Source organism: Microplitis demolitor, chromosome 10 (genome assembly GCF_026212275.2).
Source record: "Microplitis demolitor isolate Queensland-Clemson2020A chromosome 10, iyMicDemo2.1a, whole genome shotgun sequence".
Lineage (NCBI taxonomy): Eukaryota > Metazoa > Arthropoda > Insecta > Hymenoptera > Braconidae > Microplitis > Microplitis demolitor.
Window position 1 is genome coordinate 4,810,692 of NC_068554.1, and position 27,591 is coordinate 4,838,282.

At 29.9% G+C, this 27,591-nt stretch overlaps 1 protein-coding gene and 1 long non-coding RNA gene across 2 annotated transcripts in view; one reads left to right on the top strand and one right to left on the bottom strand.

Moving 5' to 3' along the window:
• LOC103580293 (lysine-specific histone demethylase 1A) overlaps positions 1-27,591 on the bottom strand; it is a 201,100-nt gene that overhangs the window by 133,286 nt on the left and 40,223 nt on the right. The window lies entirely within an intron of this gene.
• LOC128668711 (uncharacterized) lies at positions 22,388-25,710 on the top strand. Its single transcript, XR_008404354.1, has 3 exons — positions 22,388-22,495; positions 25,130-25,215; positions 25,333-25,710. It is a non-coding gene; the product is annotated as an uncharacterized LOC128668711 (long non-coding RNA).

Genomic DNA, 27,591 nt, shown 5'->3' on the forward strand with positions numbered 1-27,591 from the left:
AATTGAATATTTTTGAATTAAAATATAAATTGAATTTGAAATACGAATAATTTGTTGGTATTATGGGATTAATTGATACATTCAGTTATTGAATCATCAAAGCAACTTTGAATGTCAATGAAAATTTAATTAATTTAAATTTTCAGAATGAATTATACGATTGGTTAATAAAAAAAAATATTAATAATAATGATAATAATAACGTTTGTAGATTAAACAAACAGGTTTAATGAAAACAAATAAAATGAAGAGGCGAATGTTGAAGCAGGAGTTTAATATTTAAAGTTTAGCATTTAGTGAAACTCTGAAGCTGAAAAGTTTTGCGCAACCGAGAATAACAAGTAACGAGGAAGGATATATAAGTTCGCGGAGTAGAGGACGAGTAGAGAATGAGAAGGGATGTAAGAGTGAAGTAAAATGCAACCGATAATCTCACGGAACATTTACTGGTCTCTTTTCCTCTTATTTGAATGCGCAATAAGAACGGAGATGGAGTAATGAGAGTGAATAAAAAAAAAAAATTGCTGAGGATTGAGTGTAGGACAGAAGAGCCGAGTTGGCAGTACCCACAGGACGAGTGGATACGACGGCCGTGAAGTTTGCTCGTCACGCCCAATCGATGAGGAAGTATGGAGAATAAACGACCTCCCAAACTCTCGTTTTGGTGGAGAAAAAAAATTAAAAAAAAAAATTTTTAAGAGATAAAATATATTTAATAATGACCGGAGGAGGAGATGAAACGATAGAGAAAATGACAAAGAGTCGGTTAAATTTAAACAGGAAAAAAAGGACTCTATGGACACAAAAAAAAAATTTTTGGCGCGAACAATTTTCGGAGTGAGAAAAGAATTCTTGCGCCAAGAAATTATTTTTTTTGTATAGAAAAAAAAAATATATATGCCCGTGGAATTAAGACACTAATTTTTGATAAGAAAAAAAAAATTTTGCTCAAAAACGCTTAGTGACAGTTTATAGACAAGAGCGGGTCAAGTTGATCTGCTAAAACATTGCGGTCAATTTGAATTTTTTACTGCAAAAAAAATTTTTCCACAATCGTGGCTTATTTTACCCCAGCCAGTTTTTTCTAGTTTCCAATAAAATATTTCAGATAACAAACAATTTTTTTTTATCTCAAAAATATGTCTAATATATATGTTCATATATTTGTTTACAAAATAAATAATATTAGATATTAAAATTTTATCAATGATAAGAACTAAGTTACTATTTTTTTTTTGTGTTATGTTTTTTAAATAAATTATTAATAAAATTAAATGAATGAGATGTTTGGTAGAGACCTAATTGAAAAACCGAAATTATTTGGTTGAAAAAATGTGAAAGAAAAGTTTTAAATGATTGAGAATGCAAAGTAAGGATGAGTAGAGAGTACAGAATGGGAAAAAGAAGGAGAGATCTTGGAAAGAGTTTTAGAATCTCTTTCTCGAGACGTCGGACGTCGTGTTCTCATCGGGGAACGGACGATTCGGGGTTAATTGGCGGGTTGAACTTTCCTGGCTAAGAGCAAAACTGTTTGGATTAGTTTGTACTGTGCTGCATCAGCAGGTTGTGTAGTAGTTTTAATGGCAGATGCTGTGTTGCAGAGACTGTGTAAGTCTGCTATGAAGTATAAGAAAGTGTAAGTAAGCTTTTACGTGCATGGGCCAACTCTCGCGTAATAAGGCTGTAAGAAAACGCTACTCAAATTAAAAGTAGCAAGAATAATAACTCATTAGTTTTGAAGAATGTTGTTAATTAGCGAGTATTAATTTGGGAGATTATTTAAGTTATCGTCTGCATCAGCTTAATTTTATTGAGGTTTCAACAAGATTTATAAGGTAAAGGAAATTTAGTTGCTAGATTTTTCAAGATAAATATTTGGATCATATGGAATGTCTAATTTCGAGAACTTCAATAATAAGATAGGAAATTTATGATAAGAACCAACAAGACATTGTGTAAAATTTGTTGCATACAAGCAGAACATAAGTAACATATCAAGGCTAGTCTTTTATTATAATTTATATTTTCCTCGATACATTGATCTTCCGAAATCTTAAAATTGGTTATAAATTTTGTTCATCTGATACTTGTTGAATATTTTTTCAATCGCTTTGAGAGTGAAAACTGTTTTAATACATTTTAAATTGAAAACTACTTGAAAATTTTTTAAGTATTGGGAAAAATTTTTCACACTCAAGACAAGTTTAACACACTTTATAATGTGTTTTAAGTAACTACATAAAGCTGTAGTTTTACATATCGCCTTAAGTATAGAACACATTTAATGTGTGTTAAAATGATACACTTGTTTTAGAGTGTATGCATATTTCTTATCAAGTGAATCATCAATGATTTCAAGTGGGTCATTAACTGCAGAAAAACATTATTTTGCTTTTAGATACTAAAGTTCATTGAGTTGTGAAAAAACTTGGAAAGAGTAGAGATACTTTGTAAAATGTATGAAAAAATATAAATAGGGCTCAAAAGTATAAAACTTGTAAGTGATAGATATAAAATAGATGAGGTGTGCATTAAAAATAAAAATCTATGGCATTCGATAAAATTTATACTAAAGATATAATTTAATTTTTTTTTTAAATGAGCAATATTCTGCATAAAATAATCGAGGTGTGCATAAAAAATTTTTCAAATAGCTCTTATAAACTGTGTAAAATTTTATTGAGGTGTGCATAAAATATAAAAAGGTGCAATAAAAGTATTTATAGCTTCCACAAAAAATGCACAACTTGATAGAGGTAAAGTATAAATTTGTTGCACACCTGAGTCTTAATTCTTTCTTATTAAATAATAGAGAAAAATAATTAGCACTGTCCCAAAAACAATAGTGGGATACTAATTAATTGATGAATAAACTTTTCAAAGAAAAAACGAAGTGTGAACAAAACATCAAAAGTGGGAGAAAAAACTTTGAAAATAGTTTAGATAGTCTGTGATAAATATAAATAGAGGTGTGCATAAAATGTAGAGTAAATAAAATTGTAAAAATAGTGTGGTGTGCATAAAGTTTAGATAGTTGTAAAAATGGAAGGAAATATATTTTCAGATACTGATCTTAAGACCACAAAAAAATATTTGAAATAGCTTAGCCTTCAAATAACTATAAACCCGAGGTATTTTGAATTTTGGATATGTACTCTAGGAATGGGGTAAATCCTCTGGGAAACTCTTGCTCGGGAAATACATAAAGCTATTCGGTATGCTGGGAAATCAACAAGCGTATCCGAACGGCTCTTACTTGCATTTCATACATCCATCCTGAATCCACTTCACTCTTTTCCTGCAGTAGCAGCCACTGCAAGTGTCGTCAAGTAGTGCTGGATATCAGAGATTCAGACGGCACTAGTCTAGCTCTCATCCAACTAGAGTAAAGCTTCAACACGATGCACAAGTACGCACACATCTCTGTGTCGATAACACATATGTTTACGTAAAGCTATAGCCCAATAGAATTCTCGATACACACCAAGTGGAAATAAGAGTTAGTCGGAATAGTATACAGTATCAGAGATTCAGAGACAGACGGAGACTAGGAGTGGAAAAGAGCCAGTTGATACATATATATATGTATATAAATACAAACGTCTGGTACAGTAATATCAGCACATACAGGCTTTATCGGCTTTCATGGTGTCTCCATAATTGGAAAAGCATCAGCAGACAGACTACACGCATGGCCAAACTGGATCATCATTATGCCGTTTCTTTGATCCGTTTTTTTTTCTTATTTTATATATATATATATATATTTATAAACCGTCATCAGCCTCAAAGTGCCACCTGAGACAGCTACAATATTCTACGTACGTCCTACTCCATAACCTCTCATCAACTTATTATTTATGTTACCATCTTCTATTCGCTGGTCCGTCTATTACTCCATCGACCAAAATAATAATCAGTCCAATAAAAATTTATAATGAGAAAATCAAAATTCAATCTTGTAAAAAAAAAATTTCGAGATAATTTAATCCAGCGGATGTTAGATCGCAAAAACCGCGATCTAGTGAATTTCCATGGAGATTCTCGTCTAATTTGAATAAGATGCTGCCAAGAAAATGTATACTAAAAAAGTAGTATCTCAATTCAAGAAAAAAATGATTCACGCATCGTCAATGATTTTTTGCAAACATAATACACCAATAAAAAAAATAGTTCCGCGCGTAGCAAGAAGTGCAATAGAATCAGACACTAGAAAACCGCAAGTAAGTTCGATAACCCCGCGGGATGCTAACGGAAATCCTTTTATTTCCCTTCTCTTATTCCAGTCATCAAACGCGTGACCTCAGAACGTCACTGTGGTGCAGCTAACCTGTCGATAAACGCTTTTTATTCTCTTTCCCTCTCACTCTTTCGCTATCCCTTTGCTCCCTTGTAGGCATTAAAAGCTCGTAGCTTAAGCTTTAACTTTATTTTAGTTGTTATCCCTCTTTCTCACTAGCCAATAAACTATTCCCGGCTATTGTTTTATAAATCATAAAATTTAATAGCTTCTGGCGTGTATCATATACCGCACACCGAACATCAACTCCCACCTATGGTGTAACTCTTCACACTATTCTTTACACCTTCGCTGGTTATTTTATATTTATTTTTACTTTTATTCCTTTTACTCATTTTATTACAACTCATTTGCTACGGAAAAAATAACCTGGACCTTTGGATGTTGACGTAAGAAAGTATTTTTGAGTATCAGGAAATTAATATGGTAGATTAATTGTCGTGTTGTGTGGAATGTCAAGTATGTGCTTTATTATTATATTATTACAACTACTATATACATACATATATATATATATATATATATATATATATATATATATATATATATATATACGTATGTATATATAAAGTAATATAAAAGGTTTTAGTTCCTAATGTGCGTTTTTATGTGAACATAAGTTAACGTGAAAAAATATCGAGAGGTGACGCATTAAGCGGCTGCATCAAACAATTTACCGCGCATGAGAATGTTCATTGAATTATTTTCATTAATTGAATCGTGATATTGTTCAAGTATTTTATTTAGTTTTTAATTAAAAGCTGGGGAAATTTAAAAATTATTACGATTATTTGGAATTATTAAAAACTAATTGATTTTTGAAATGTTTTAATAAATAATTAATCTAGTTTATGATAACTAATTTATTGCCAAAAATCTAAGGGGTGTCTACTACATTATTTTTTTTTTTTAACACAGCCTCGAATTTATAAAAGGACAGGGCAAAATGGCACCCGGATATTTTTTTGCAGACTATTTTAAATACGAATTTGACTTCAATAATTATTTTTGAAAAGCTCAGGATTTATGATTTCGAATTTGAAAAAAAAAAAAAAAAAATTTTAATGAAACCAAATTGTATATATATTTTGTATTTATGCGTGCTCCCGCCATTTTTATTTTTATTATTATTGTATTATTTCATAATAAATGAAAATTATGAGTCGTGCACTTTTGGATTTTCCAAATTTTCTCCGATAAAGTAGAAAACTCTGATCAAGAAGAATTTTTTTCAACCAAGATAAATTTTCTCAGTTAAAAAAAATCTTGACTTGATTCGCGAAAACATTTGCCTTCCAAAATATTTTCTTGACTCAATAACTTTTTTTCTGTGTAGAAATTAGATAATTCACTAGTGCGAATTTCCTGACTGGTGCAAGTTGGGCCTTACGACAAAAATTTTTTTTATTCAAATTTTTGCGTATTTGTTTATTCATCAGGATCAAAATTAGTACTTTGTTCTTTACGAATAATCAAAGTAAGTCCAACTTACCCCAACTGACCATATGGCATTAATAAATTATTTGAGCTTTATCCAAAATAGCAAAAATTTTTTTTCTATATTTGAGCCATTTTACCTCCTTTTTTTCAACTTTCAAAGCCTGTTATTCAAATTACAAAAAACTTATTTTTTATTCGATCGTGATAAATTATGCTGCTTAGTTTGATAACAAACCAATGAAAACCTTAAAGGGTCGTCTTGCCCCTCCTCTACAATCCCCAATATACAATACACTAATTCGTATAAATAAATAGCTAATTACTATTCAAATATATGCAATACCTGTTTTTCAACTATAAAACTCATAAATTATTTTATTTACAGCCACTTAATTTTTTATTAATCAATTAAATTTCCTATTGTCTTTAATTGCAATGAATTATTTAATAATAAATAATAAAAAAAAAAATTAACGGTACAATAAAACTAAAAAAAAATCAATTCCAAGCAAAAATTATTCATATTTACAAGCAATAATTTGCATATTTATAATAACTATTTTCAAAAATAATTACAAAGATACCTAACAGTAAAATCAGCAGTCCTATTTCATATGTATTAACTACAAATAAACTTCAAAAAAAAAAAAAAAAAAAAAAAAAAAGTCTACTACTCTACATATATTATTAACTCATTATTAGTTATCTCAAAATTTGAGCCTCACGAAAGTAACAAAGCGGTTGTATACATTTGTAACCGGCTCAAGAACCAGAGTTATTATTATCCTGAGATAATTGACTCATAATTGGTTTAGTAGTTTACAGGTACTAAAAAGAGGGAACGAAAAAGAAGTAAAGACTCTAAAAAATACCGCAGTGTATAAGTTAAGTGCGCATTTACCTACACTACAATGGTAATTATTATTTATTTAAACTGGACTGGAATAGTCTACGGGGATAGAATAAAATTTAGTGAACAGTACAAGGATGTTCAAAAAAATTTAAATATATTTAGTGGCAAGTGGCAAGTGGCATAATAATATAACAAGTTAAATGTTGTTAGTAGTATATATATAGTGAAATAAGTCAAAATGATGGTAAGCCAGCAAGACACGCCTAGATCACTTCCACTTGAACGCTCTAGCGCTTCGGTAACGACTGAACTAATGGCTGGATAAGACAGGTTTTATCTAATCTTATATGAGTACCACATACCGACTAACTTAAATACATACATATATGTATATATCAATGTATATATCGGTTGATGTACATACACATGTTAAAGTTTATTCTTTTAATTTTATCCGAGGGTACTTATACTGTAAAGGTACATTAGTATCTAGGTACGAGCCCACTCTACAACTGGTATTCCAGGCAGTTCGACTTGGTTCAACCTCAATTTCCATTGCTAATTTAATTGCGCCTAGTTCACAATTAGTTTCACCTCAACGTACATAATTTTAGCTGAGTTCACGTCTCACCTTTTCTTATCTCATTTTATCCGTGAATTTAAAAGAACGGAAATTAGTTTAAGAGATTAAAAAAAAAATTTTTTTATTTTTAAAACTTTATTTTATATATGGTTTTTATTTATGTATTCATTGATTAATATCTTTGGCTGATTATATTCAAATTATACTTCCCATGTTGTTGATTAATTGTTAAATATTGTGTAATGTTGTTTGGGTTTTGTTTCACTTTTTATGTAAGAGGAGGTAAGTGAATAGTTAATGGGAAAATTTATAACCGGATTTAATTATTGTATTAAGATATCTCGTTTGTTAGATAATTGGTCTGGTTTATAAATATTTATAAATAAAAATTGTTAAAATTGAGATTGTTAGATTTCAGATAAAATATATTTAAATAAATTCTTTTAAAGATAGTGAAAGTTCTCGTTGAAAATTAAAGTCGTCTGGATAATTTTTATACTTGGTATGGGAAAATAATTATATACGTGGTTTTCTGAAAATTACTCCAGAACCGTGCATGATAAAAATTTTCAAAGTCCAGGTCTGAAAACTAGACACTTGAAGCTACAATTTGCTTTTTTTTTTCACTGTACGACCATTTTCCTTCGAGTTACAGCATGTTAAATATTACTTAAAAATTTGAAATTTTTTTTATTTCCTCAAATTCTGAGACTTGTGTATTTATTCAGTTTTTTTTTTAAATTAACCCGGGTAAAAATATTTGACAAAAGTCATGACGAAACCATAATAGTATTTTTCAATTTGTTGCCCTCTTTTCGTCTAAAAAAAAATTATATTAATATTTTGAATTTAAATTTTTTTACGCGGGAAAAATAAAAAATTTAAAAAAAACGCGTACAAAACAAATATTTAAATAATTTCAATTACTCTACAAAGAGATCTTGAAATTAATGAAAAGTTCATGAATGCTCTATAAATTACAAAAATAGAACAAAAAAATTTTTTTTTAATTCTGACGTTATCTCAAAATTTCTCGATTAAAATAATATTTTTCTTTAGTTAGCATATTTTATAATTCAAAAGGTTGATACAATACGAGAGCTAGATTACAATAATATCTTCAGAACCCGAGGAATGAATATTCAAAAATTAAAATACCAAAGTTAAACTAGGTCGCAGCAAATAAATAACAATAAAAGTTGACGGGATCGGTGTTAAAAATTAACCGACAAATGTATAAAAATAAATTAAATAGGATGACTATATAGCTTTTATTTGTGAACAAACGAAGCTTTGAATCTCTCATAAAAAATAAAAATAAAAATATATAAACTCAACAGCTCGATCATACACTTGTGTTGTCGTTATTTATTATGGTATTATTGTATTATTTATTATTGATTAATGATATCTGAGTGTCAATTTGTACTTAACCGTGACAAAGCGAGTAGGTCCAAGACAAGGCAATTTACGAGGACAACGGTTAAAGAGAATGTAGAATAAACAAAAATAATAATAAATATTAAATGAAATGAAGTGAAATAAAAAAAAATAACCCGAGAAAGAAATAATATTTCAACGATCGGTAGTGTTATATGTAGTGTATATAGTAACCAGCCCCATGCGTATATATTTTGAGATGTTATATAGCCAAGCGAGAGAGAAAATAACGTGTGTATATATATATATATATATATACAATAATAATAAAAATAAATAAAATGTTAAGAGTGAAAAAGGATAAAGACAACGGCGTCATAACGTTAAGATTGCTCGTATCGGCGAGCACACAATGCTATGGGCATACCGATTGCCGTTTGGTTCACATGTAGGATGGAGAAGGCGAGTGAGCTTTCATTGCAAAGGAAGATAGAGAGGGACGGAGAGAAACGAAATGTGTGTTCCACGATACGATGGTATGGCAATGTATCGCGTGTCAATACTTTTTCCTTTCGTTCTGTATGTAAATCCGAACCCCGTGGGGGCGCGAGGCCGGCATCAATCAATGGCAGACGGCAGCTGATTAAAAATTGCGCAACACCATGAATTATTAATGCGACAATAAACGTGCAAATTCCGGGGCGTTACAACCCCTTGTTTCCTCTCGACATACGTGCTAAAGAATTACTGAGATGGTACACTCTTTTTTTTTTTTATTATTTTTGATAATAGTAGTTATTTTTATTTAATTAATGGACTAATTAGAGTTTATGGTATTTTAGATTTATTTATTAGGAGTGTTTGATCAATTATATAATTTATTGTCGATTAAATATATTGCTAGTCGTTTCTTATAGAGACGGTAATTAAATTTGGGAAGAAATCTTCATAGGTGGTCTGGGCAAAATGGAGTAGCTGAATATTTTCGACATTTTTTTTTATTAAATATTTTTAAATCGCAATCGACTTCTTTACTGGAATTTTTTTCATTCATGTAAATCAATAGAATTTGAAAAACAAAAAAATTTTTTGAAAACAAGGTAACAGTGCCAGACATAGACCGAGTACCATTTAATGACCGGTATCAAAATATCCTTGAAAATGGAAAAATTGGCAAATTTAATTTATGAAAAATATGTAATTATAAATTTTTAATTTTCCATCAATTAAATTCACTAATTTTTCTATTTTTTAGATATTAAAGTACCCGGTTATTAAATGGAACTTGGTCGGTATTTGGTACTCACCCTACACTTTTTTGCCTAAAACTGAAAAATTTTTTTTCAATTTGAAATTTTTTTAAACATTTATAGTTCTGCGTAAAAAAGATTATTGTGACTCAAAAAAATTTTAAAATTTTTCAGTTTAATATCTAGCTATTAAATTTTTAATGTGTTCCGGTAATAAAAAAACATTCCGCGGTTTTAATGTGTAAATTTAACACACATTTAAAATGAGTCATTCAGATTTTCTATCGGTGTAGAAAATTTACTTAAGAAAAAATCCTGTGTAATCTTCATTGTGAGTCATCAGGTGTCAGAAATATTGACAGAAAGTATTAGGTTTTATTGCAAGAGCAAGAGAAAATATTTCAACAAATATTAAGGGAGAAACTAGTGTGAAATTTTGAAAAATCAATTCATTTTTTATGCATATTTCGATAGTCTATATCTTCAAAAATAAAATACTCTAATTTCTATTGCACATCTCAAATAGTTTTTTAGAGTTACGGTCATTTAAAGAGCAGCCGCTCATCGGTTCTCAAAAATACATTTTTCAAAATTGCTGCAGTTATAACCCGAAGACAAATCATCCGATCGATTTGATTCTTATCGCAGCTTCTTTCATATGTTTCTCCATACTATAAACCTCCAGTCATTAATTTCCGATCGACTAGAAAATATTATTTTGCCAGGCAAAAAATCATCAAATTTTCGCGCGAAATTTGAAACTTTTTTAAAAAAACTCCGCGATTTTATTAAATTTCAATTTTTTTTTTTTCGATCGATAGTCATGGTACGGACAAATACCTTCTAGTTAAACTTTTTGGTTTTTTTTTTATTTCATGCACTGTGTTCGTTATCACTGCAGTGAAGAGAATTTTTTTTATACCTTGGGAGATAATAACTCGCTGAATTTACAATTTTTCGGTCCAAAAATTTAATCATATATTTATTATATATCCACAAATATATCCTCAAGACATTAAAACATTCCATGTAGTATTTTTCTTCATAAAAATTTCCAAAAATAAGTTTTTTCAGGCAGTCACACTCGTGGTCCTCCTTAATCAACTAATAATATAATTGAATATGAATAAATGAATATAATATCGTTTCTACCATAAAATTGATAAATTCCAATTGATTAAATATATTAATTTCTGATAGTTAACCTCATTATTATTAATTGGATTATAAAGTATAATGGTTATTAAGTATAGTAAAGAAAATAAATTTAATTTAAAATTACTGTTAATATATTTAAATATTAATTCAAGGCTTTGAGGTGTTGAGAATTTCATATATAATAGAGGATCCAATTTTCTCAGTTACCCCATTCCCTAGCAGCTCTGTCGCTATTCGTGCAGACAGAAGGGTTAGTACCTTCGCACACGCACATACATTCCTGTATACATATGTGTATTAAAGGTATATAATGTCACAAGCGTCGCGCAACTTTGACCATAGCGGTAGAATACTAGAGGGTTCAAGACCCGTAATTAGCCTGGTCCGAGCATGCAAATTAACTTGGCGAGACTCTGTGTTATACCGCCCGCGACTTTATTCCATTTTGTTCTCTTTTAATTTCTCATTTCGCTGCAGTTCACATTACTCCACTTAGTTCATTATTTTTATTATTTTATTTTACACATCATTATTTACTTATTGTAGCTGAGCTTCACTTTGACTCGATAGAAAAAAAAATTTTTAATTTTAAAATTTAATTTAATAACTGAATTTTTTTTTTTTTTTTTTTTTTTTTTTTTAAATGTAATTATTGTTTTGACATAACATTTTATTGGCTATATAGAAGAGTGTGTGTAGGAACGGAGGCGAAATGATGTTGAAAGGTAGAAAGATGGTAAGAGACAATTGGAGACTGGTCCGACAGTAAATAAACTGGTGCTTACATCCAACGAGTCGAGTAGAGGAACACAAGCTCCCTGGTTTAAGTTAAAAAAATAAAATAAAATAAAAAAAAAAAAAAGATACATTTACAAATATATATGTATGTAAGTTTAAATACAAGTAGACGACCGGTTTGTTTATGTATTGGTTAGATATAGATTCGCGAACGGCACGGTCCCAATCTCCATCAAGTACTTGGCAGCGTCGTAAAAGTTAATTAATTAGACGGGTGGAGAAACGGCAGAAAGACTCGCGAGTGAGAGGCAATGGAAAGAAAGAATATATGAGAATTAAAAAAGGTTTCGAGAACAGAAGGAGACGAAAGAAAGACCGAAGGAAAGAGAAAGAGTTAAGCGCGAGCGGGATAACAACAAGATAAAACGAAATTGCGTTGGCAGTTGTAACGATCCCGGAGGCGCCCGACGTTCGCTGTCCGTCGATTCGGAAGCTCTCTGGTATCGCCATTTTCGCGGGAATTATCGGCCTCGCGATAAGACAAATAGCTTTGATAGGCCAATCGCTATTTTTCGCTCCATTACCGATAAACAAGATTTATTTTTATACTTTTTTCGGTTTATTATCAACTATACTTTAGATTTTACTCGGCTATGCTAAATTACTTAGTTCTCAATTTATTTTATTAACTTGAGAATTTTTAGACTACCTGTAACTCAATTAAAAAATAAAACCCAAACTGTCCATTACTTTTTTTTTTTTTTTTAACCAACGATTTTTTTTATCGGTTTTTTAAAATTCAAAAAAATGACAAAGTACCTAATTAATAGTTTTTTATCTGATGTCAACAAATACTGCGTACGAAAGTAGATTAGTACACAAGGGGCAAAATGGACGTTTAAAAAAAAATTTTTTTTAATTTTGAGTAAAAATAAAATAATTTTATAAAATTATTATTAAAATATTTAAAATTTTGACATGACCCGTTTTGCCCCATATTTTTGCTAAATATAAAAAAGACTTTTTTATAAATTTAAATAAAATACGTGGTAATGTTTCGGTAATAATGACTTTTGTAATAAAAATTAACTATCCGCTGTCTCAGCAGTCATTAAAAAAAAATTCCCGCCACTTTTAGCATTGGTTATATAGAAGCTTATTTATACCCCTATTACTTTTTTTATTAACTGAATATATTGTTCTAACATATGAGCTAAGCATAAAAGGTAAATAAAACAGCACGTCCTTAAATTTTAGTCTTATTTTTTCCAATATAAAATAGACATAACTAAAATCCCATCTGATGTCCATTATCGTTTACTTATACAAAGTCATACATATCAAAGTGAGTATAGTTATAGTGTATCATAGTGTACTGTACACAACCGGTCTGAATTTTACGACAGTTGCCGTTTGGATCGGACGTATAACACGAGAATGTAGTTACAACCTTACAGTACTATACGTATGTGCGGGCAAACGATTCGAAGATAAAGACCAGTGCGTAGGTGTCAAGAGGACATTGGACATTGAACATTTAACATTCAACATTGTATGGGACTTATACCTTATTCCTTAACCCAAGTACAACAACAACTGACCCAAGATATATTCAACCCTATCCTATCCTTACAAACTGACCATAAGATTCAACTAGTATAAACTACTGATACCAAATGACCCTCATTACTTTTTTTTTCTTCGGTTAGATCACAAGAAATTTATTGATTACTCATCAGTTGACATCAAAAAATTTTTTATCAATTTTTTTCTAAATTGTATCACTCCAATAAATAAATAATTTGTTAATAAGAAATTTTTCATTGCTTCTATTTAAGGGAGGGAAGGGCAAAATATTATAAATAACTAGCTTTATTTGAGAAATTTATCAATTTAAAAAAAAATTATTATTTTCAAATATTTTTAGTGGCTAAATTTGCCCCAGGCATAGAGAATCGATCGAAAAATGAATAACTTGGGGAGATAAGTCCTAGGGGCAAAATGGGTCCCTTAAGAAAACAGGGCTTGTATGTAATATAAATGTAAGGTCATTTTGCCCTTAGGGGTCCATTTTGCCTCACTCTTCCCTATATTAAATATTTTATAATTTCACGATAAATATATAAAAAAATATTTTTTTTTCAGATTTTTGAACTGGTCCATGTTGCCCCAGGTATGCTTAGGGTTAAAAATCCGCAAATTTATCGAACTCATGGTAATAAGAAACCCAACAAAAAAAATCAATTGATCAAATTTTTGGAGACCATCTTGCCCCATCCACCCCTAATGCAATCTATCAGAAAAAATTTGTCGGTAATTTTTTTTATAAACGATTTTTGAAAAATATCAAGTTCGCGCGGGAATTGTATAATTAAATTTAAAAAATGATCAGTGGTAAATTTTTCGATGGACAGTTGACGTCGGTTGTTTGACAGTCTGCTGCATATGACTAGCATAAGAACCGTAAAATAAAATGAAATGTGACCTGTATCTAATAATACTATGGCGTGTGCATAGTCATTAATTTATTGTACTCAGTACAATAAATTTGTTTTTTTTTTATTATTATTAATATTTATTTTTCTTTACATCATCGCATATGGAGCATTTAATCATCCAGCAACATCAAGTATTATCTTTTTGTAAATATATATGTGTATATGTATGTATGGTTAGAAAAGATACGAAATGAGTAAGATAGAAAGTATAATGTAGAGAGGAGATGTTGGTTATTATCCTGTCGTAGATTCAAAAGAATTCACGCATACTCAGGAGAGTTTAGTATTATTATATTATAGTGTAAGAGTTTTAAAAGATGAGAATAAGTTAAGTTACTGCTGCATTAAGTGTATGGGGACCTTGAATGCTCATCAGAGTTATGCGCCAAGTGCTGGTACTGTACGATGTGTCCATACGTCGCTTGGGGAACAAAAGACCGCGTGCGAAAGACCGCGGACCTCCTGTCTCTGTTCCTAAGGCTAACAGCTAGTCTAGTATGTCTGTAGATGAGAATGTACTTAGCAATATGCATGGTATAGATGGATATGAGGGTAGAGATGTGGATGTGGGTGTGAATGTAAATGTGGATGTGGCTGTAATGGAGAATAAAACCGGTGGGAGGAAGAAAAGATAACCTGGCGCCACTACTCTAAACTCCTCCCAGGCTATTCTGCTGCAGCTTAACACACTTCCTTTATCTTCTTAATGACATTTACGTCGCTAATTATCGCCTGGTAATACTATACTGACTTTAAATACCCAGAGGATTAATGAAACCTCCGATGAGGGAGGAAATCTGAGTATCTTAATACTGGGGATTATTTTTCAGCTATTTTTAGAGCCAGTTTATTAATTGGGATTGTTTATTCAAGTAATTTTATAAATTTATGTCTCTTTAGTTGAGGATTAGTTTCAACTGAAAGTGAAAACTTTATTTCAGTTTATATTTAAATTATCACGATAGAAAATTATTAAAATTTTATTATATTTACGTCTCTATAAAAGTCTTGTATAAGAAAAAAAATATTTTACGGATCAAAATATATAATTTTGAAATTTTTTATGATATGACGAAATTTTTTTTTCTACACAAAAAAAGAATTTTTTTGGCTTGAAAAAATTTTTTATTATGAAAAAAAAAAAAAAAAAAAAAAAAAATTCTGAGGCCAAAGAAAAACTTTTTCTTACCCCAAAAAAATTTTCGTTTTTAATTCATAATACAAAAAATTTTTAAGGGTAACTAAAAATTTTCTTAAAATGAGTAAAATTTTGCATCAAGAAATTTTTTTTTTCTGTGTATAAATTTCAAAAATAAGAATTTTAACGAAAGTTAAAAATTTTCCAACTCGTTATTTTTTGTCAATAAAGTAAAAGTATTTTTTAATAAAATATTTATTTGATGTATAAAAATAATAACAGCTTGATTACAAATGGAACAATAATGTCGAGATAAGATTGAATTCGCGTGTAATGAAAAGTTCCAGAGTACAGAAATGTAAAACATCACTCGCCGAGCCAAGTGTACTACTGTAAAAGCAGTAGCAAAAGTAGAAAAGATGAAGATGAGGCCGGAGACGAGTACGAAGACATGGAATAGAGAAACAACAAACGGGTACTTGCTGTGTGCCTGGAAATTCAGGTTCTAAAGAGAAAGAGAATGCAAGTATGCACCTGCGACATCGAGACTGAAGAGTTAAGGACGATGGGCGAGGGAACAAGCGTCTACTAGTGTAATCACAAGAGCTCGTCTACGTCTCCTTGTCGCGATCACTTAAGTCACCAGTTGCACGGTTAGGTTCTAACCGCGAAATTACTCCAAACGAAAGGTATATAGACTTGGAAAAGAACCTCCACGAGAATCCTTATGCTCTGTGCTGTGTACAATGACTGGGAGTTAAATAAAAAATAAAGAGGGAAAAAGTTTAAGACAAAGGAGTGAGAGAGCAGGAGGGACATCAGAAATAAGTAAAAGAGAGAGAGAGGGGCATTGAAGAAAAGAGATGCCGAGGAAAGGTATAAAGAAATAAGAAAGGAAGAGAGAATGATAAAGAGGAGAATGAACAAGTGAGAGACTACGAAGGAATTGCGGCAGAAGTTCCCTCGACTTCCTCGACCTCAACCAACCAAACCGGACTTTCGTATCTCTCAACGAGCTGTAGAGCTTGGATGATTGCATTCCGGGCATAAGGAGGGATTCTATAAGGTTTTATTTAAAATTCACGGTGGGAAAATTACTTAAATGACAAAATGTATATTTCTAGTAGACAAAAGGATATTAATGCACATTTTTGTTTAAATTTATCACAAGAAATTTTTCCTTTCATTTTTCAAGATTTTTTTTTTTCAATAAATAAATTAAATAATTAATTACTGAAATTAGGTTGAAAAATTTTTCAAATAATTTTCAGTCTCAATTATTTTTTAATTTATTTTTTTTTGTGGGTAAATAAAATAATTTATCAAGACAAATTATTTTTAATTACTCAATCAATTAAACTAATTACTTGATTGATTGATTAATTTTTAAGCAAAGTTATATAAGGTAAGGGGGTGAAACGGGCCTCAGAAAAAAATTTCTCGGTAATTTTTTTTTTTAATTTCACTTTTTAATCGTTAAATAATTATTTTATATGATTATGATTATTATAAAAAAATAAAATAAAATTTAATTAGACAGAAAAGAAATATTTCTTGGCGCAAAAAAGTATTACTCGACCCAAGAAAATTTTTACTTGGCCTGAGAAATTTTTTGTATTATAAATTGAAAATAAAAAATTTTTTTAGAGCGAGAAAAATTTTTTATTACCAAGAAATCTTTTTTTTTCGTGTAAAATAAGCCTAAAAAAATGAACAAAGTAAATTTTATTTAATCCTCTTCTACACAGAAAAATAAAAAAATTAATTTTTTTGCTTATAAATTTTAAGTGACCCAATTTACCTCAACTAGTATATTTTACTCCACCCCCTTTCATATATATTTAATTTCTTACGTAATTCTTGTCACAATTATTAAAAAAATCACTTTCTTTTAAATGAGCCGAAAAAAATAATCGACCACAAAAAAGCGACTATAAAAAAAATGCAAAATCCCTTTATAACAGTGTAATAAAAAAAAAATACCGACCACAATGATTATATTGATCAAACAAGCTGAGAAACAAAATGATTAAAAATATGCTGTAATATAAATCTTAAATTTTTATTGTAATATTATTATTATCATTATTATTATTTCATTTTATACGAAACATAACATGTTAATAATAATATAAAAAATCCCTTGTTTTTCATTCTCGTCAGTCTGTCTCGTTATCCAGGAAGATTGGCATCAGCCAAAACAATTACAGTACTCGACTCACTCAACTCGTCGAGGTTTTACGCAAGCGTTAATACGCACTTGTTTACAAACGATGCGTTGCGAATGTAAAATAACACATCTCACATCACATCTTTTCTACCATACACTCATACATTGCATCCCCATCCATCCTCATCTACATACACACATACATACATATACATATATATATATATATATATATATATATATATATATATATATATATATATATATATATATATATATATATATATATATATATATATATATATAGTAAACATGATATGAAGGCAACCCACCCGTCTCTCAATATACTGGCAAAATTCATTTATTTAATTCATATCAGGAATAAAGTGTTAAGTGTAAATATTAAATTTAAGTGCAGTAACAACTGATAGTAAATTCCCCAGCAAATTAAGTAATGAATGATAAAAAAAATATATAATAATAAAGTGCAAGTTACTTTCATTTTTATTCAGCAAATATCGTTGATGATATTTAGATTACTGCCACGCGCCCAACGCCGGCTTTCAAATTATTTAGCTCACTTATATATATATATTTTTTTTTTTTATTATTATTTATATGCTGGCATTTACTTTATCCAAGTTTATTGTCGGCTAATGGCTGCGTAAAAACGATACTTATTTTCTTAACGGTTTAATGAAAACTGCAGTAGAGAAATTGAGATATTACTTATGCATTAATATTGTGTGTGTCTGTGTTTATATCTGGATATGAATGTAGATATAGATAACGCAATAGTACGATGATTCAATGTTACCTTGAATTGAATGATCGTTTCAATTAACTGTGCCTCTGAGTTGTCATAAATGAAATATAATCTTATTCATCTTCTGTTAATTTAATGCACCGTAAATAGTTTAATATTGACATATTTTTATTATTTTATTAATTGTATTGTTTAATTTACTCTGACAGGTTTGTAAATATTTAAGTTGAAATAAATAATATTTATACTATACAAGTTACGGAGAGAAAGATAAAAAATGAGGCAAAGAAAAATTTTAATGAAAAATAATTATTTCGGGTGTTCAGTTATTTATGGTAAATTTTTTTATCGATTTACTCCAAATGATTTAAAAAAAAAAAAAAAAAAAAAAAATTTTTTTTAATGTCCCCATTTTATCCGCGTCGGTTACTTAATTTTTTCCTTACACTGAAATCTATAAAATAAACGATTACGATCTTGTTTGTAATAAAAGTTAATAGTTGGTTTCTTTGTAAACTAATAAAATAATCTGGTCTGTCAATAAAAGATTTAAGCTGTCAATTAAAATTTCTATGACGTTCAAAGACTTGTTTGTTCTTCAGATAAATTTTTTCTAGGCGCCAGATAACTTTTTAACTACGGATAATAATAGGGTTCTTGATTTATTATTTTTCATGGTAAACTGAGCCCAAAAATATGTTTTTAAAAAAGTATATTATAGTTCATAATTTATTATAATCCTAAAGTTAAATTTTCAGATTATTTTTTCAACAAATCAATTACAAAAAAAAAAAAAAAAAAAAAAAAAAAAAAAAAAAAAAAAACTAAAAAATGCACATGTAAGACATTAAAAACCTATAGGTGTAATTTTTCAAAATATTTTTTTTTTATGAATTGACAGGTTAAAAAAAACTCTAAAATTATTAGATGTCGGCTAACTCTAGAATCACGAAGTTAGTAGACAATTATTAATTTTCGGGCATATTTTTTCATCAATATAATTTTTAAAAAAATAAAAGAAAAATATGCACATGTAGAAGATTTAAAAAACTACCGATGCATTTTTTTGAATTTTTTTTTTTTTTTCTAATTCATCGTTTTCAAATAAACCCACAAATTATTAGACATCGGCTAAATTCAGTATCATAGTTTTTGAAATTTTTTATTTGATTAAAAAAAAATTAATTAATAAAAAAAAATTAAAATGCAGTAATTGAATTTTCTATACTTATTTTTGTAAGTAAATAAAATAAAGGAGTCTCGAGTGTGTATAGAAAAAATATAAAAAATAAATAAACGAGCCATTGATCGTGTTGTCGGCTTGTCCATTGAATAAGCGACCTCTTTCAATCATCATCCCCATTGATTCACGCCGCTCAAAATTTGTAAGCCAGACGCGGTTTAATTTTCAAGTTAAGGCAAATCACGTGAATCGTGCCAGAGGCGGTGCCGCGAGGCTTGTTCCTGCTCCTGCTATACGTCCTCTCATCTTGCGTTCTCTTTGTTAGCTTAAGAAAATGCTAAATAAAGGAGGCACGTGGTATATATATATTTATACATATATATAGTGTAGGATTGTACAAAAGTGAAGGGTAAGGATAAAGAGGTACTCGCGTACATACGAGGATATAGAAGGTATAGAATAAAAAGGGCGATGGAAGGTGTATCGGACTCTGATGCTCGTCGAGAAGTTGAAGCAAAGCCAAGACTGGATTATTCCGCGGGGCGAGGTTCGCAAACGGGTGGGAGTGTACAAGGTCTTCGATACCTCGTAAATTATCTCCTGTCTTCACCCCCCAGCCCTCATATTCTCGCTGGTGCAGTAGGTGCTGGGCCCTTTAGTCTTTACTACACGATATCCTCGCTTCCTCATCTTGCCTTATATATATATATTTTTTTTTTATTTTATTTCAAACTTCCTGCTATGGATATTGAAGATTTAAAAAAAAGAAACAATCAAGTTTATCCTGGCTACTTGTTGTGTTTTTATATTTCTCAGATGCCCAACAATTTTAATCGATCAATCGAATCCTTCGGGTACTGAGAAATTGCAGGATTCAAAGTATTGAGGCCGAGGATAATTAAAATTTTTCACTGCAATTGAGTTCTTTTGAAATTAGGAAAATTTCAAATTTTTGGCGCGAAAATTTTCATGTCTGTAGTTATGAGATAATTTTTGTCATTAAAAAAAAACTGAAGTATTTTAGAGTAAAGACTGAGTTTTGAAATGAATTTAAGTTCACAAATACGAAAATTTAAACGGAGATTAAAAAATAAAAAAATTTGAATTTTTATTTTAATTCCTTGAGCAAATAAATATATAATTATATCCAGATAAATATATGTATACACGTTAAAACTTGATCAAGGTATACACGAAGGAAAAGAAAAGTTGTAAGCGCCTGTAGACTTTAAAACAAAGACAGAAGACGTGACGGATAAAAGTTTCAAAATTCAACGTCAGTTAAATCAACGCCGACGTAAAGCCTACCACTCGGTTTATGCTGCCCGAGAAGAGCTGTCTGTATGGAAATGCGATTATCAAATGCTAAATTAGAAGGACGTCGAGATGAACGGGACCGCGATAAAAAATAAACAACAAGAGTGTAAGTAGATTGGAGATAAAAAATAAAAATAAAAACTAATAAAGTAAGTTGGTCTTAAAAAATAACTTTTTTCCCGGAGATTTAATGTAAAAGAATCCTTTTTTTTTTGTTTTCTTATTTTTTTTTAATGTTTTTAAGTGAACTGATCATGGGAGTAAAACAATTTCTTCTACCAGGTTTGTTATGGCGGCAAGAAGTGGATGGTAAGAAATAAACGGTACACACTGGGTTGTTTCAGTGAGAAAAAGTCCGTATCGAATCAGGAAAACATTCCCACACGCGCGATTAAAAGAGTACTTAATAATTTAAGTGGCCATCAACGAGATAAGATACAACAGCGTATATACCACCACCAGAATCGGTAACGTATCGTCCATTTCGCGAGTATCACGAATTCTACTTGCCAGATCGTGTACCCGATCAACCAAAGTGACGGCAGTACACAACCATAAGGATCCTGTAATTCAAAGTGCTAAACAGTGTTGCCACTTTTGACGACCAAAACTAACTTTACTTTTTTCAACATTCAAATCATTCAATTATTCAACTCAGTATTCATGAGAATAATCCTTTCCTTTGCATTATTAACTGTTTTCAAGAATCGCTAACTTTAATCCTGCTAAGTTTCGCGGTCAGTAATTTGAAAAAAAATATGATAGATATTTATGGCCTAACTTTTTACATAATTTGGTTAATCCTTCCCTCGAGAAATATTAGATTTATGAGTCACTAACAAAAATTTCAATAGTAAATTAAATTTATTTATAGTTAATGCGAACATTCTCGATGTCAACAATCATTACTACTTTTTGCCCGTTTAGTTTAAAACTAAAGACTCAAAGGTACCTTTTAAAACTATACAAAGAGAAATGGAGCACAATCAGATACCCCTAAAAATTACTATGTATACACGGAGAAATTATTGTTGTTTGAAATGCTATGGTGTCATAGTAATGCTGGATTATCTTGGCCACCTAACGGAAATAAAATAAACATGAATCAAAAATTACTGTGGTCATAGTAAAATTTATAATGTGGCTGTCCAATTTCAAAACACAGTAACTGAGAAAAAAATTTTTTGAAATATGCATTGAATCAAGTTCACGAGACTCCATTGGAACTAAAAATTTGGAAAATTTTTCAGTTACTGTGTTTTGAAATTGAACAGCCGAATGGTAACGGTAACTTGTGATAGAATCGTTATCAATTTTACTGTGGCCACAGTAACTTTTGATACATGTTTAATTAATTTCCGTTAGGTGACCAACATAGTCTGGCTTTATCACACAGAAAAAAAAGATTTCTTTGCGCAAGTAAAATTTCTTTTTTCTGAGTACATATTTTTTTTCAGTATTCGTTTATTTCACTTATAATTAGCAAAACGATACTGAGTTATCAAAATTTTCTATTGCTCAGCGCAATTTTTTCAGTACCGCGAGTACTCGATATCTCTTAATAACTCGAAGTACATAAATTTTATAAAAATCTTGTCATATCTTAGATTCTCCCCAATAGCAAAAGAAGTTAATTCACATAAAATTTCCTTTGAATTGAAATTTAATAAAAAACTATCTGAAACAAAGGACCAATCACGGAAGGTAAAATTCAGAGATGAGTAAGTTAACTTTTAAAATTAAACTTTCAAAGTTATAAAGTCGACAACTATCGCAAAGTTTATAATAAATATAAAGAATTAATTTACGTTTAAATGCCAAGTTTTTTATTCTTCCAAGTTTTCAAATGCAATACAAGATTTTATATATTTATATTGCGGTACTAATTTACTTAATTAAACAAATGTAAAGTATTAGCATACTCAAATATTTATATATATATATATAAATATATATTATCAGCAAGGTTCAACTTATTAAAATACCATCGTGATAATAATAATTAAATGGGGTATGAAAAGCTAACTTGATCAAATATTTGAAATTCTAGCGACAAATTCCTATGACGCAATCTCTCTAGAATCTCGCTCTATATGAATATATATATATATACACGAATACGTATATATCTACGTATGTATAAATTCATAGATATATATTTGCTGTATGATGAATAAAGATCAAATTAGAAGAGAGTAATAGAGAAATGAGAGCTGAATGTTCAGTGATACGAGTTGTAATGAAGCATTTGTAAGCTTCGGAATGTACAGAATATAGACTAGCAACTACACAACTACAACTACAAGTTGAACAACTAATAGGACAGACTATGGGTATGACTATGACTGTGACTACCAAAACTAGCTCGATAATTCCACACTCGAATCAAAATTGCAGGCCGTGGTTGAGTTGATTTTCAATATAATGCGAATGCAGGTTATTTGGGAATGATGACACACGCCGTAGATTGAGAGAAAATCGTGTGAGAAGTGATTGTAAATAACACGCGGACTAAAACGTACAAACGATCAAAGAGAACGAGTGAGAGAGTGGAAGTGTGAGAGATGAACGGGCCAACGAACGAACGAACGAATGAACAGAATGAACGAATGAACAGAAGAGGCCTCATTGTTGTGCTTAATTTACCGTTAAATTGTTTACATCTCATTAATTCCGAGTTACCTGACGGCAGGTCTTGTTCACTGGTGCACGTCAGTCATGAGATTCAACCGTCAGTTCGATTTTAAATTCATCATATTATCTCAACGGTATCGCTTAGTTGCTAAAGATTTTAAAATAATAATAAAGAATTATATTTATGTATTTATTGACTCAGACAAGTTCTTTTCATTTTGTTCATCTGCCTTGAAAAATAACTCTCCGGTCATGAGTATTATATATGTATATATATACTTAACTTATGTTATATATTTTTAATTTTAATTCTGTTTATTTGAGGGAGAGACGGGCAAAATGGAGGCGCTATGAAAAAATGCATTTTTTTTTTTAATTTCGACAAATAGACACTTTGACAAATTTTCAATTTTTGTAAAAAAAATTATTTTTATTTTTGGACAAAATGGAAAACTTGAAAAAAAAAGGGAAAAAATTATTTTTTTAATATTTTTAATGAAAACAGAAAAAAAGGACTAATTTTGATAAATTAGATATTCGAATTGAAAAATTTTGTTTCTTGTTAGAAGAAAATTGATATTCATTTTTTTGGGGTACAGAAAATTTTTTGAATAATAATTACACTGTAAAAAAGTAGCAGAGTGAATGCAGAGCGGATGACTGTTTAATTATTGATTACCCTCGAAGTAAAATTCACTCCGAAGGGGAATTTAATTTAATATTTAAATTCACTCCTAAAAAGAGTTAATTTTAATACTAAAATTCTGAATGGAAGCGAATTCGGGCTTAAATTAAATTCAAATTACTCCGAAATCACTTTGCTGAAAAAATAAACGTATTTACACCGTACATAAAATGATTTCTTTTTAAACTTTTTAACTTTGAGTGCCGGAGTGGATTCGGGTCGAATTAAAATCTATAATCACTCCGAATTTACTCCCAAGTATAAATTCTTAGAACAAACATATTCTATAAATAATCATCAATCCGCGGGAAAATTCAAATTTAAGACCATTTCTAAAAAAAAAAAAAACTGCCAAATTTTTTCGGTAGAACATTTTGCCAATTTTTTTACACATTCATTAATTGTTGAATTAATTAAGCAAATTTCTTATCAAATAGAAAGTTTTGCGATTAAATTTAATCGTATAATTAAATATTTCTACAGACTTTATTAACCTTTAAGAAAAAATATAAAAAGAATCAGAAAAAAATAAAATAAAAATAAAAACACAGAGGGAAAAATAATAAAATAAAATAAACTCGAAGGTTTATTGATTCGGAGCATTTAGAAAGAACATTATCTTAAAGTAAACAATGTTATGAATACTTTAAAGAAAGGATTCGGTACAAATTGGTAGTGCCGTAACAAAATAACATGGGAGTTATTTAATTATTTAAGTGATTGAAAGAAAAAAAAAACAGATAACAAGTTGATGATTTCAGTCATTACTTGACATAAAAATAAATAAATATGCAATGAGTAAAATAAGGACACATTGAACAAGAGTTGTAAGACGTTTGGAATCTCAGCACGCCCCGAGTTGTTCGGTCTCGACCCGTAACTTAGCTCGGCCATAAAATGAATCGTCTCCAACACTCTTCGAGACCACGGTGGTGCTGGACATTTTCCGAGATGTCAATAAACGAGGAGCTGGGTTCTCTCCGAGGCAACCTCGAGTTTTAAAGAAATAAAAATAATAACGTTTTTTTTTTTTTAGTTTTAGAGAAATAAAAAGTTTTTAAAAGACAGGAGTTTCTGAGCCCACGTCTTATACGAGGATCGTTTGTAAGGAAGAAAACAACGGTATGTAAATGGATTTTCAGGTTATATATGTGTACATAAAGTATATGTACTAGTATTTTGTCCGATGCAAAGGCTAATAAATGCTATTGTTTATACCAAGCAGTTTGTCCTTTCCAGATTCTCGAGAGTCGAAAGAAATGTTGCTAAGGAATTTACCAGCCGGAAAATCAACTCTTGTATGTTACTGCCAACTCAAAATGCTTGAGAGTTTTTCAGAGAAATAAAATACAGCGACAGTAGATGAGCAAAAAATTATACGAAAATAACTGGAGATGATGCTCGAGTTGAAGATGGAGTTTAAGAAAAATTTGTAAATCAGATTGCAAAATAAGCCGAGCTCGAGGAATTTTTAACCAGCCATTTTTATACATTCCGACTGTATGTTTTAAGACTATATAAATATATGTACGTATATATTTGTATGTTTATTTATACATATATTTATATGGGCATTTGTAATCCTTCGAATACTAATTTTATGCCTCGGCTGTTGGGTTTGCGAAAAAAAAAAAGGATTCTGTTTGAAAAATATATTACGCTGGCGCGACAGAGGTCAAGATCGTAAAAAAGAGTTTTCGGCTCGCCTTCTGCTTCATGTGGAATCAATGCCAATGCTTAATTTTAAAATACGATGAAATAATATTAATTTTAACATACATTCAAATTAAAATTTACATTTAAATTATTTTTACTCGGAAATAAATAATCTAAGACCCAGAAAACTTTTTCTTGTAGATTGAAGTTTTAATTAAATGAGATTTGTAGAAAAGGGGTAAAATGGTCACCCGAAAAAAAATCAGTGATTAAGTTCCCAAAAAAAAAATTTTAATTAATTTTAGTTCTCAAAATTTTCTCATATAAATTTGAAATGTTCTTTTAATCCCTCTCCTTCATTTTTGCCTCTACACAGTTAGAAATTTTATGTATTTGTATTAAAAAAGTATTTGTGTTGATTTCCAATACAGAAAGCTGTTAATTCAACACAAACCGTTTGTATTACTTTACTTTAACAGATTTTTTATGTTAAATGATTGGAAAATCTGGAATGTAACACATTCTTGTGTTATTCGAAAATTAACACAAAATTTGTGTTGTTAAGCTAAACACTCCCGCGCGTTTCTTCATTACTACAACCAATCAAAGCATTGTAGCAGCATTGCCTGCAAGGAAACTTGGATTATAATTGATTTACAATTAAATATAATCATAGATAACTTTAATATTTTTATGATCAGGTTCAATGATTTTTTTATTCCCATTTTACGGGAGGATAATTCGTAGCTGCGTTTTTTAGAAAAATCACTGAAAATCTAACTAATTGTTTGCTAATTGACAAACATTGTACTAAGGTTAGATCAGTATACTTGAGTTGGTTAGGTTATGTGTTAATATTTATCAGTTAATTGTAACACGAAAAGCCTGTTAAGTTTACACAAATTTTTTGTCCAATTAACAGATTTTGTGTTCCATTATTTAACATAAAATTTGTGTTAAAAATCAACACAAACGCAATGTGTTGAATTAACACAAAAATTTGTGTAGATCGTTTGCAACACACGATTAGTTTTGAATTAAACACAAAATTTCTAACTGTATAAAAATAAATAAATTATTAAAATCAATAGCAGATTGATAGACAACCGACATACAAAAGGACAAGTGACTAATGATGAGCAATGATCAGTTGCACAAGCATCACACCACCAGTTAATTCACTCAATCGTCTACATAACACTACACACTACACCTATAGATATCTAGTCTCTCAACTAGAATTATTAAGTGGAATCAAAGTTCACACGTTCAATATTGATTACGAATGATGTATAGCAATATGGGATTCAAAATGAGGAAATAAATCATTGCTATCATTCCCCGTGTAGATCTCGCTCATAAAAATCACCAGTGACTAATGTATTTAAATTTGTAAAGCCATTTCTAACCATCGATTCACATCAACTATTACTGTTACTGTTACTATTACAAATTAAGTATGTATATCATTAAAGAGATCTCGCCGCATTCACAAGAAATTTAAACTGATTTAATTCCCGTAAATAAATAAAAAATATAAGTACTGTATAATGCAAGTACTCGTACACTTGTGCACTTGTAATATTTATGAGGATTGATCGAATCTCTTATTTCATTTGTGGTATTTCGTATTATTAAACTTTCCTCTTTCTCCAGTTCAGGCTCAGACTCAGGCTCAGATTCAGACTCTGAATCTGGATCTGGATCTGGCTCTCAAAGTTTCTGGTTAAACGCTGTCGTGTATAGTATTGTCAAGTTTTCGCAGTTATAGGTAAACCATTTAAGGACAAATCCCAGCAAAGTGGTTTGGTTTACAATAGTAGTCGACAAACGGCGTTTAGA